The sequence below is a fragment of the Grammomys surdaster genome, unplaced genomic scaffold (assembly GCF_004785775.1).
Source record: "Grammomys surdaster isolate TR1022 unplaced genomic scaffold, NIH_TR_1.0 126571, whole genome shotgun sequence".
Taxonomy (NCBI): Eukaryota; Metazoa; Chordata; class Mammalia; order Rodentia; family Muridae; genus Grammomys; species Grammomys surdaster.
The window spans coordinates 3,671-16,416 of record NW_021621362.1 but is presented as its reverse complement, the minus strand read 5'-3'; the positions used below and the strand labels follow the sequence as shown (position 1 = coordinate 16,416).

The following is a 12,746-nucleotide window of genomic DNA, read 5'->3' as shown; positions in this document are numbered from 1 at the left end:
TGTTTCAAGGGTTTGGTCTTGTCATAATGTGCTCCAGGGCAACTTCACCAGTTCTCAAATAGTGTCAAAGATATGAGAATTTTCTCAAGCCTGGTTACTCTCTAAGCTAAAATATACAATTTACTTTATTTTGTGTGTGCAAGCATGCATGTGCCAAAGGGAGCATGTGGAGGTCAGAGGACAACCTGTGGGAGTCACCCCTCTCCTTCTACCACGTGGGTCTTGAGGACTGAGCTGAGTTTGTCAAGGCTGAACCATCTCACTAGCCACGGGCATACATTTTCTGAAATTCTTGATGTTACTTTGGGGTGGGATCAGTGTGTGTGTTGTGTAGGAAGGAGAAGGTAGGAAGGAGACAGGTAAACTCTTCAAGAAAGAAAGGGAACAGAATGAGGACAGTCCCTGGGAAGTACGGGAGAGTATACCAGAGAGGAATAAGGAAAGGTTTTCTAAAGTGAGACAGCTTCTGGGGAAGGAAGGCCTCACATGCTGTAATGTCTTCATTTCCTTAACTGGACTCCATTCTTCTCTGGCTTATTTACCAACACATAACTTACAAACCTGAGAAACTGAGGTCAACAAACTTTCTGGACTATGTTCTCCAAACAAGCGAGTGCACACATAAAGACAGCACACACACGTACCTGAAGCATGCTAAGGAGTTCATGGAGGTGAACAATGCTCTGGACAACCTGCTAGCAAAGGAAGAAACCTTCATTTCAGTGTTGCTGAATGTCAGAATCTACCACATCACATGGTTATAACATCTTTAGAATATAAAAGGCGGTACATTTTAATGAAATCTTGGAAAACTGAAAGAACTTGAGAGAGTGACAGAGTGCAAGCAGCCAAGATTAAAGATATGCATGTGTGCATGCGTGTATTCACCTATTAAAAGGCACTATGCAAAGCTTCCACTTTATAGAATGATTGACATAAAAATATTATATATACCTCAACGATAAAAGAGAGATCCCTTAAAATTTATATTAAGTTTATGAATGATCAAAGCCAAAAGGAAATATATTCAATTAACTTCTCTAAGAAAACCATCATTTCTGGAAAACTTAAGTTAGCAACCTTGGCTCATACATGAACTGAACCAAAATACAATGCATTCCATTTAAATGACAAGTACGAGGGTTGGAGAGCAGGCTCTTTGGGTCAGAGCACTGGCTGTTCTTCCAGAGGACCTGGATTCCATTCCAACCACCCACATGGCAGCTCACAACTTAACTCCAGTTTCAAGGGATACACTGCCCTCTTCATGCCTCTCCAGGCACTACATGCAAGTAGTTCACAAACTTCCATGTAGGGGAAGCATCAATATACATACAGTAAACTAATAAAAAGTGGGGCTGGAGAGGTGACTTGGTTGTTAAGAGCACTGACTGCTCTTCCAAAGGTCCTGAGTTCAATTCCCAGCAACACATGGTGGCTCACAATCATCTGTAATGGGATCTGATACCCTCTTCTGGTGTGTCTGAAGACAGCTACAGTGTACTCACATACATAAAATAATAAATCAATAAAAATAATTAAAAAACCTGACAAAATTATAAAAAAAAAGAAAAAAGAGCTAGGAGAAAATAAAAGAAAAAAGTAAGAAATATGATAGAAACATAAATTATGAATTTATAAAAGAAATACAAATAATTCAGAAACATGATAGAAACACAAATTATCAATACAAATAGCCAATTCCATAAAACATTAAAATGTATTCAGAGGCTAGAAGTCTAGCTCAATGGTTGAAGCTCTGGCTTCAATCCACATTGCACATATATACACATGGACAAATCAAGAAATGTTATTTGAAATGATCAAACCAACAAAATGCCAATATAAGGATGGTAGTTCTCAATGCCGGACAGAGAAATGAGGACAGAGGTGCCTGGCTGTGTACACTACCCCCTTTCATGCAGTAATAAGGCATCGTGAGAGCCGAAGAGCTGTGTAACAAACGCAGTGTACAAAGAAGAGTAGAGAAGGGATTACCCACCACAAAGAGTCAACTCTAGGAGCCAACAGAAGTAATTAAATGTGCCTGTTCCTCAGCAGGCATTGTGCTACTGGTCTTGGGAAAATGACACTGGTGCAAGGTCACACACATGACCATGTGATGGCTGAGAAGCTCAGAAGCAGTTGCTGCTCTCCAGTGATGGGTTTTGTTTACATTTGCAAGGTTGATGTTATTAGTCTTTACATTTTTCTTTTTATAATACTTAAGCTTAACGAGAAACCTTTCTTATCGATCACACTGAATCCTGACAGAAGGCACAGAAGCCAGCCTGCAGCTGGCTGTCTCAGGGTGAAAGCCAGCCACACGATTTCCCACCAGCCTTCCTCACTAAGTACAGAGGACCTTGACAAATGGGCAAAGTCAGCTGACAGCTAATTTCAAGAGACAGATACAGAGAGCTGCAGACTACAGGGCCCAGGCCCAGCTTGTATCAGGGCACTTCTTCAGCAAACTCCTCTAGCAACAAACATAAAACAACAACCTCTAGGTTTTTTTGCAGGGAGCATGGGGAGGAGGAAGTAGTTTATAATATCAAAACAGAACTCCCAGGGATTGAAGATAATATAATAAACACAACAATAAGGAAGAATGGAAGGCAAGAAACAGCCTTGAGAAACACCCTAAAAAGGCATGGGCTCAAGTGTACAGAACACACAATTGCAAGGCTCAGTATGAGCTGGGAGACAGCAGTGACCCTGAAACTGATTCCAAGGGCCTCAGGGGTGAGGCTTAGTGACAGCAGGCAGGCAAGGAGCAGCACACAGCACACCCCAGGGTCTGATTCCCCACCAGGAGGACACCAGGCTCCCTTGCAGAAAAGGAAGGATTCCAAGAGGCAAACTCAGCTAGGATAAAAAATTACTAAGGAGAATTCGTTTAAAGTTTAACTCTCATATCCTACACTTGTGGCTCCTGGGATCTTCATATTACAGGAAAAGCTGCTACAAATTCTTCCCAGTGAGCACACAGTGATGCCATGGGGCTCCCCAGCTCTTGTATAGACAAAGTTGGACAAAAGCTAAAGGCATCATAAGAAAGTCTTCTTTCTCTTTCAGTGGTGGCACACATCTTTAATCCCAGTACTTAGGAGGCAGAGGAGGGCAGATCTCTGAGGTCAGCCTGACCTACATTGTGAACTCCACAACAACCAGAGCTTCATAATGACACTCTGCCTCAATAAAACCAAACCAAATCAACCAACCAAAAAAATCAACCACACCACCACACCTCCACCACCACCACCACCTACAAAGTAAAATAGAAGTGTGACTCAGAGAGTTCTTTATTCACAGTATAGAATACTCTGGCAAAACATTAGGACAGTGGCTTAAGCCAAGAGAATGGACAACTATACCCCAAGTTATATATTTTATATAGTCACAAGATAGTTGTAACAGGAAAAAAATATTCTTTGTTTTATGCAAATCACCTCAGCTTGTATTTATTTAAATCGTACATTTAACTTTTGCGCAGTCTCATTTTTCAGGCCCCACTGTGGAACCTTGAGCTTTAGTTCTCTCTGTGGTCAACTGAGCCTTAGTTCCTTGCAGATTCTTTGAAATGAATGCACAAGAAGGCTGAAATTTCCGGAGGTGCCACTTTTTTTTTTTTTTTAGAACATCTGAATTTTTAAATCTTTATTTGCAGGTGACTAAGACCAGGTTTGATTAAGAAAACTGTAGAAAGTTTGTAACTGCCACAAGCGGATGCCAGTTCGTGGCACGTGTCAATTTTCCAGATTCCTGCTTTGTGGGGTATCTGCATGCACTGCTCCAGGTCCCTGATCAACCTTGCTAGAATCACTCATGGTAGATTTTAGTCCACAGGTCCCTTTCTCTCGTATTTTTTTGTAAACTCTAAAGTATTGTTACAGAATTTTTTACGAACCTTAAGAAAATCCTTCAGCTAGATCAGCCCAGAGTGGGTACTCAGGCTGGGGTTCATTCACCAGTGCTATGAGGGACTGAGTCACTGTGGCCAGTCTTGGTGGCTAGCTTCCAGTTTTCAGCACTAATTACTGGCACACAGACTTGAACCTTCTCATTGATGTCAGGGTGGTAGATCTTTGTTTTAAATGTGATGTTGGATGGTTTGAACAGATACACTGCTGAAAAGCTGATTTCAATTCTGAAGGCATCATATGGAGGGCTGTCAAGAGTAATAAGCCCTTGCCAAGTCAATAGATTAGCTTCATCAACCTGGGTGTAAGGAAAGATTTCCTTCCACGTTTGTGAATCTCTTCAAGTTCCTTCATCAGCTTCCTGCTGGCCTCCATGGATGACTTGCTACTTTTATTATTTTATTTTTTTTCTTTCTTTTTTTTATTGGATGTTTTATTTACATTTCCTATGTTGTCCCCTTACCCCATCCCCCACCCACCCAGGAACCCCCTATCCCCTCACCCCTCCTCCTTCTTCTCTGTGGATGTAACCTCTATCTAAACCTTCCCACTCCCACCTCCCCACCCTCAAAATTCCCACCCCCTGGGGCATCCAGCCTTCATGAGGTCAAGGTTCTCTTCTTCCACCTATGCTCAGCAGGGCCCTCCACTCTTACATATTCAGCTGAAGCGCTGGATCCCTCCCTAAGTGCTCCCAGGCTGGTGGTTTAGACCCTGGGAGCTGTGGTTGGTTGGTATTGTTGCTCTCTTCATGGTGCCGCAAATCCTTTCAGCTCTCCTTCAGTCTTCACTCCAACTCCTCTATTGAGAACCCCATGATCAGTTCAATGGTTAGCTGTGAGCATCTGCCTCAACAAACACCACCACCACCACCACACTACCACCACCACCACCACCACCACCACCACCACCACCTCCTACAAGGTAAAATAGCAGAGTGACTCAGAGAGTTCTTTATTCACAGTATAGAATACTCTGGCAAAACATTAGGACAGTGGCTTAAGCCAAGAGAATGGACAACTATACTCTCAGTTATATATTTTATAGTTACAAGATAGTTGTAACAGGAAAAAAATATTCTTAATCCAATAAATATTCTAAGTAGCTTATAGAATCCTTACCTCACTGTTTCTTTTAAGCATAAATACCAGGTTAGCATTTCCACCCTATAAAATAACAATAAAAATGCATTTAAAGAATGAAAATTTTGATGTAAAAACTAAACTCGATGTAACTTTGAAAAGTCACATTGTACTTCTGGCTTTCTTTCTATTCTACCATGGCATCCCCATGGAGGGTATGAAGAGAAGTTGAACTAGTGTTTACTAAAAAAGCCATTGGAATAGGATCGAGAGGGGTGGGGTCCAACCAGGCCGGTTAATGAAACTGGTCCTGCCAAGGCAGAGTGGAATTGGGTCTGTAAAAAGGACAGGTGGCCCAAAGTGCCAATAATGTGGGCCTATCCACTATATGGTTTGCTCTAAGAATGTGCTTTCCCTAGAAAACAGAATTCCATTACAATTGACAAGCCCAGTATCTGAGATTATGGGAAAAAGGCAATGAACTGAAAGGAGGTGCCACAGGTTCACGGGCCTGAGTGTTCCTCTAGAAAATCTTAACTTTTTCAGGCCACTATCTGACTCTGTTCTCCTAAGGTCTTGGCCATCATCACCCTCTTCTTTCTCACCTCCTAAACAACAACAACAACAAAAACAACAACAAAAACCAAACAGGTATGTTTAAAGTGGTAGGAGAGGTGAGCCAAGAAAACAATATAGTTTAGGCATATTTACAGTTCTGAATCCTATTAGTATTGAAAATAAAAAAAGGCCAGGAAGCCACTCAGTGGTACTAGGCCATTATTCACAGCTTCACTAGTGGAGAAGCAAGAAAATTAAATCCAAAACAAAGCAGCAAGCACAGCTTAGCAATCTTATTTGATGCTTGGGGCCAGAAGGGTCAGAATGTGAAGATTTCTGAACACATGTAATAATGAAATATGTAGAAGATGGGAATTAGGTCAAGACACAAAGTTACTGATTGATTCATACAAACTTTCACATATAGAGCCCAGAGATGGCAGTATACAGTATTTTGAGCATGCTGTGTCCTTATTGGAACTTTTCAAGTATGGAGTGGAGTTCCCAACCGTGACATGTCAGCAAGTTTTCAACTCTGAAGCAATTTGGACTTCAACTTTTCAGATTAGAGATGCTCAAGGCCTCTGGCTAGAGTTAGCTTATTGAGGGACAACAGCAACAGGAAGCTTATGGTCCCAGATGAACATGATTCTAACAGGCATTAGTGACTGTTTAAGACTCTCGTGAACATTGCTACTGATGAAAGGACAGACGAGATGGAGCTACCAGAATCCAGGTCACTGTGAACTGCAAAGGAATAATGGATGGTTTACCTTTGGAAGCATTCATCTGATGACAATCAAATCCTCCAAAGGTCTCTGCTCTCCGCGGCAAAGAAATGGGCCCAGCCACGACTTCCTGCTCAACAGGGCTGCTGATAGACTGTGCAAGTGTGCCACCAAGGCTTCCACTCACCAAACCCTGAAGGATTTCCACTGGAAAAAAGCAAACAAAACACTCAGCCGGGTATCTATCTTTCTTCCATTAAGAGGGAACGATATTATGGCAACATGTGATATATACAGCCTGGATCAGAAAATCCCAAAGAATGGGAGGGACATCATGCATTTTTAGATGGGCTCTACTGGAAACAGAGGGACAAATTTCATATTTACTACCTTGGGCCTGAAACATCTGTGAGGGAACAGAAAGGCAGAATAATTTACTGGGAGGAGTATGGTTTCTGGAGTGCTTCAAGGTATTTGAAAGGACTGAAAACATGAACTAATTTGAGAACAGCAAGTAAAACTAACTGGTTTTGCTCCTCTGAGAGCAGGTAGACTTCAGGGGTAGAACACCCTAAGTGCCGGGACCTTCCAGTGCAACCATTAACTGTTAACTTGAGATCTTCCCTCTGGCAGGGCTGGTGGAGAGGACACTGAAGCTAGAGAGCCACAGAACAGGAACAACAGGGGTTGATGAGAAAGGAGGTCCAGAGGAAGTCAGAGGCACGAAGCCTTAACACACATCAAATTTTAAATAAGGTATTAAAAACAATAAAAATATAATAGAAAAATAGATGTGAGAAACTCTTTTTTTTTTCTTTTTTGGTTTTTCAAGACAGGGTTTCTCTCTGTAGCCCTGGCTGTCCTGGAACTCACTCTGTAGACCAGGCTATCTCAGCTTAGGAGCCTGAGGCAGCAGCATGGAGACTGAGGGCAGCATGGTCTCTTGTAACAAGGTCTTAGTTTAAAACAAAACAGAAAAACAAAGAAAAACTAGGAATGTAGAACAAGTCAAACTCAGAGCTGGCAAGAAAAATAATCACAGAAACAAAAACCCAATTAGCACGTAAGAGCAATGTGCCCAGAAAAGATGGCAGACAGGTAAGGATTACTTAAAGTGACAAATATTGACACTGGGCAAGTAAGTCGCATGATTTGGCAAACTGGCTTGAAGAAGAAAAACCAAAGCCAGAGAGAAGAGGGGATATAAAAAAGTAAAACTCAAGAATGTTTTTCTGAAGTGCAAAATATCTGTAACCACATTAAACAGTCAGCAATCACAACAAGAACCACATGGAATATTCTGTAAAGCCTTTGGACGGAAAAAAAATACTCTTTCGGCGTGTAGGCAAGAAACATGTGACTTATTTAAACAAAATCGAACAGTTACCAGCCTCTGAGCCTGATGGGAAAAATGATATGACATGAGAGTAATTAATACACTCAGGTATGAAAATGCTAGCTGAATATTTCCTACCCAGAAGATCCTTTGAAATAATAAAGATGTCATAAATATTATTTTGACAGTCCTTTGAGGACACTGAGCTAAACATGGGGTTCTATAAGCATATGCTTAAAGAGCGAATATACATCAGGCTAGGAAGAGAGAGCATATGCATAGTAACAGACCAGCCGTGTAGACACAGTATAACTACTTAAGAAGGGGTAGATGTGGGAGATAGACAGCCTTTAACAACTGTATTGGTAAGAACACCAGCATCATTCTTATGCTAGTACCAGTGTTAAAGCATGAAAAGGACACTATTTTTTTTTTTTTTTTTTTTTTTGGTTTTTCGAGACAGGGTTTCTCTGTGTAGCCCTGGCTGTCCTGGAACTCACTCTGTAGACCAGGCTGGCCTCAAACTCAGAAATCCACCTGCCTCTGTCTCCCAAGTGCTGGGATTAAAGGCTTGTGCCACCACCGCCCTGCTTAGGACACTATTTTTATTTAAAAGCATTTCTCTCTCTTCTCTGCCTCTCTCTCTCTCCCTCTCCCTCTCTCCCTCTCCCTCTCTCTCTGTGTGTGCATGTGTGTATGGTGGTCCATGTGTGTTAAAGAGCAGGGAGATAGTGTGGAGGCCCCTTTTATTATGTGGCTTCTGGGAATCAAACTCAGGTCATCAGGCTTTGCAGCAAGTGCCTTTACCTAAACTAAGCCATCTTATCGAAACACTAGAGGCTATTCTAATTCTATAATACAGGCATCCTTGAGAAAGAATGTGGAAAAGAGACAGACATGTGTAAGGGATAAGGTTCTAAAAGAAGAAATGCAACCTGTCATTTGTAATTTGATTAAATCAATCCTCTCGAAGGACAACACAGTAATGACTAAAACCTCACAGCAACTACTATACTATCCCTGGTATCTAGATTGCCATCTTAAAATATTTTTCACTAAAGGAGACCGGAAGCCTTGAAGGAATAAATGGATTAGCAAACAACCAAGAATCCCTTAACTCCAGGAAGCAAGCTCTGCACTGTGGCCATGCCACAGATTTAGAAGTACAGGGGTACTACTGGCAAGTGGGGGACACTGAGCTTTAAACGAGGCTGGAAACTGCTCAGAGATCTGGAACCCATGAATGCACAGGAAGTTTACTTTGGGGCTGGGCTGATGACAAGGCCCCTTGGTATGCAGAGCTCTAACTCTGAGCTACAACTGCAGCCTCATGACATGTGTACAAGGTAGAGCAGGCCCTAGCAGAGGACTGGCACAAACCAGTTTATTTTCTTGAAAAATGGCACACAGAGGAGGACAGCCCTCCCCTGCAGCATTCAGCCTTCTATCCCACGGTTCCTATTCTGCACAAAAAGGATGACCTAGGACCTGATGCTTCCCTGGGAAAGAATCAGCACCACAGGCACACACATTATCAAATTCATCAAGTCTGAAACCAGATGTGATGGAAAGGTCTAGAGGACAGACATGCCATATGGAGAAATCCAACCCATGGTTCAAAACGCTCAGCGACTCCAAGGACAAAGCACAGGGCAAGCATGGGGATGAGGGCTTGTAGGACGGCTCTGCAGGCAAGCAAGGGGAGTTTTATGTCAACTTGACACAAACTAAACTTATTTGGGATGAGGGAACCTCAACTGAGAAAATGCCTCCATAAGATCGGGCTGTGGGCAAGCCAGCAAGCAGCACCCAGCCATAGCTTCTGATAAGGTCCTGCCTCTAGGTTCCTGTCCTGACTTTCTAGGATGATGAGTAGTGATGTGGAAGTGTAAACCAAATAAACCCTCTCCTCCCAACTGGCTTTTGGCCACGGTGCTTCCTCATAGCAATAATAACCCTAACTAAGACAGCAGGTAAAGGCATTTTATTTCTTATCTTGTGTAGTGGCTTAAGGGATAACGTTTACTTGACAATTTACTACACTGATACTGGAAAGTTTTTTGTACTGGTGTTTTATTTATTAACAGTAGAAAGTGGCAGGGGACATTAGTGTGCACATAGGGAGGGGCCGGTGCTGTGTGTAAAGTACCTTCACTTATTGCACTTTTCATTAGCCATCCTCCTTTGAGAGCCTCCTCTGTGTTGGAGCAGAAGAGTACTCTTGGGCTGTGCTCTGGGGAGCAGTCCTCGGGCAAGGGAGTGCTGCACTCAGTCATGTCCCGGAAAATCATCTCCTTCTCTTCCAGCAGGAGGAGGATCTGCTGGTCCTTCTGCTGAAGTTTTTCTGCAGGACAAATGGAGAAACCACCAAACTTGTCTGGAGTTGTGGCCCACGAGAGGACCAAGAGATGAGCACCACCTTGTGGTAGTTAAGGGAAGGGCCGCGACAGGTGGTGCTTTCCATCCTGAGCACAGAACTGCCCCTGTACTTGGTGAAGCTGCCCTGGGTTCTGTTGTGTGAAGCAGCAGCATTTCTGATGGAACTGCTCTGCACTTTGTCTGTGCTCCCTTCCTGTTTCTCTCTTCACCACACTCTGAGGTGGGTGCCACGTTCCTGCAACCGCTTTAATTACAGAACCTAAAGAATTATTCATTTTAGGTCTTTTCCCGCACAGATATTTATTCCCTCTTTCTGAAACATTCCACCTGTGCTGTCCTGAGGATATCCGTTTCTTCCAGAGGGCATTTTATGGGTCCTCCATATGTGATGGAATGGCACAGCTGGACTGCCTCTGTACCCTACACGTTTTCCTCCTGGGGCTCACACTCTGTCAACTGCCTCCTGTATGCCAATAATCCACAGCAAGCACCCTTAAACCTGCTTTATTTTCTGAACATCAGACCACTGTGAGGACTATCATTTGAGTATCTCAACCAAGAGGGTACTATCAGGATAGCAGAAATGAATCTTTACAGCTGACTGACTTCCCTCTAGTTGACAGTTTCTTCTTCCTCTCCCTCTCCTCCTCCTCCTCCTCCTCTTCCTCCTCTTTTTCTTCTTCTTCGTCTTCTGCTTCTTCTTCTCCTTCCTCCTCCTCCTCCTCCTCCTCCTCCTCCTCCTCCTCCTCCTCTACTTCTTCTTCCTCTTCTTCTTCTGGTTTTTCGAGACAGGGTTTCTCTGTATAGCCCTGACTGTCCTGGAACTCACTCTGTAGACCAGGCTGGCCTCTAACTCAGAAATCCGCCTGCCTCTGCCTCCCAAGTGCTGGGATTAAAGGCGTGCGCCACCACTGCCTGGCATAAAGTGTATTCTTTTACTGTAATTTTTTTCCTATCTCTAGTATCTGATCCCAAGACATTTTTCTACATTCATGACTTTGATGTTTTATTCTTTTGTGACTGATTTCAACTAGGATCATCATTGGCACAATGAGTTTGGAACTATACATTGGAGTCTGATGAGCTCCTTACTGGTCCTTCCTCCCCATGGCAACTGCAAGGGGTACAGCCCCTATCCTTGATTTACTCTTGGGGCCCACTGCAGGCAGCCATAGCTGCTGTGGAGTGCTGACTGTGACCACTGTGCCATGTCCAGAAGCCAACATTCAAAGCACTGCTCCCTGTCTTGAAGCTCTTACACTTTCCCAGCTCCTCTTCCACCATGTTCCCAGAGCCTCAGAGGGAGTGGTGTAAATGTCTTGCTTAGGGCTGAGCATTCGATTGTCACTAACTTATTCCCGGCATCTTGAATGGCCATGCATCTCTGCATTCATCCCTGTTCTTTGTGAACAGGCATCTCTGGTTGAGGCTGGAAGTAGTCTTTTGATCAACAACTTTATTTCTTCATCTGTGTGCTTACCTACTCATCTCTCACTAACTTATCCTACGGATTTCCCAAGTGGTCCATTTCCAGAAGCACCTCTACTTCCTCAAGCAATTCTCCTAAAAGGGTTCAACACTTGAAAACAGCTACATTAGGAGTGTAGCACCCTGTTCCCTTTGCAGGTCTCAGCTCCCATCACTTACCCTGATCCTGTAGACATGTAGACCCATCACTCCTGGCTGACAGGGCAAGTTCTTCTCCATGGATCTATCCTTTGGGAGCAAGATTAATTGTTTTCAGATGTAATTTATGCAGCAGCAGGTTTTGTAAATCTTACAGAGGCACAATGAGCAGATGCCACATACTTTATATGACCCACCAGACCAATCTGTGGCCTGTCACTCATTTATATATCATTTGAGCAGTAGTTCCATCTAGCCAACTGCACAACAAATGTTAAGGAAGATTTTATCATTTTCATCCTAATTACAGGCTGCTAAACTTGACATAATTGGGGTCTAAATTAACCATCTTCTCTCCTCTCCCATCCTTCAGGGTAACAGAATTATAGTACAAAACTCTGTTCACTGAACCCTTGGCCTTACTGCTACCCAAAGAAGCTTTACAAAAGTCCACTAATATACAGTAATGACAAGAAGACTACCAAGCCTGTTGAATGAGAGGGAGTATAATAGCAGTACTCTAGAGCTGAGGACGGAAGGTCCAGAGTTCAAGGCCAGCCAGGATGACACATGGAGACTTGTCTCACAACAAACAGAGAACAGACTGGGGTAAGACTCCGGCTCTGTCATTAAGCACACACACACACTTAGCCCTGGTATCTTTGGCCTTTGAAGGCATCAACTGTGTCATCTACACAATGGGAGGCAGACAAGCCTACATAAAACACTAGTGGGTAACTGAACAGTCCTCCAACAGTGGGTCCCTTGTCTCTGAGCCATCTCATAAGTCATCTGTGAGTATAACAGCTAAGAAGGCCAGGGAATGCAAAAAGTAGAACGGACTAACTAGAGAACTCCCAAATAGCGTCCTCACTTTAGAAACTTTTGTTGAAGTTACCTTTTATTGGAGTCCAAATACACACAAAGAAAGGGGAGGTTGGGGCAGTGTCTGGCCTTACTGTTTAGTTATGAGGTCCTGAGTTTAGATCCTAGCTCCCAGAGAAAACCCTGATAATGGAAAGAGGGAGGCAGGAGTGTCCCTGGGGCTTGGTGGCCAACATTCTAGCTGAGTCAGAAAGCTTCAATCCGTTCCTCAGGTTCAGTGAGGAAGTGA

The 12,746-nt window shown here is 43.3% G+C and overlaps 1 pseudogene; it reads right to left on the bottom strand.

The window, feature by feature from the left end:
- Positions 1 to 3,838: 3,838 nt before the first annotated feature.
- LOC114615103 lies at positions 3,839 to 4,298 on the bottom strand (annotated as a pseudogene).
- Between the last annotated feature and the right edge of the window lie 8,448 nt (positions 4,299 to 12,746).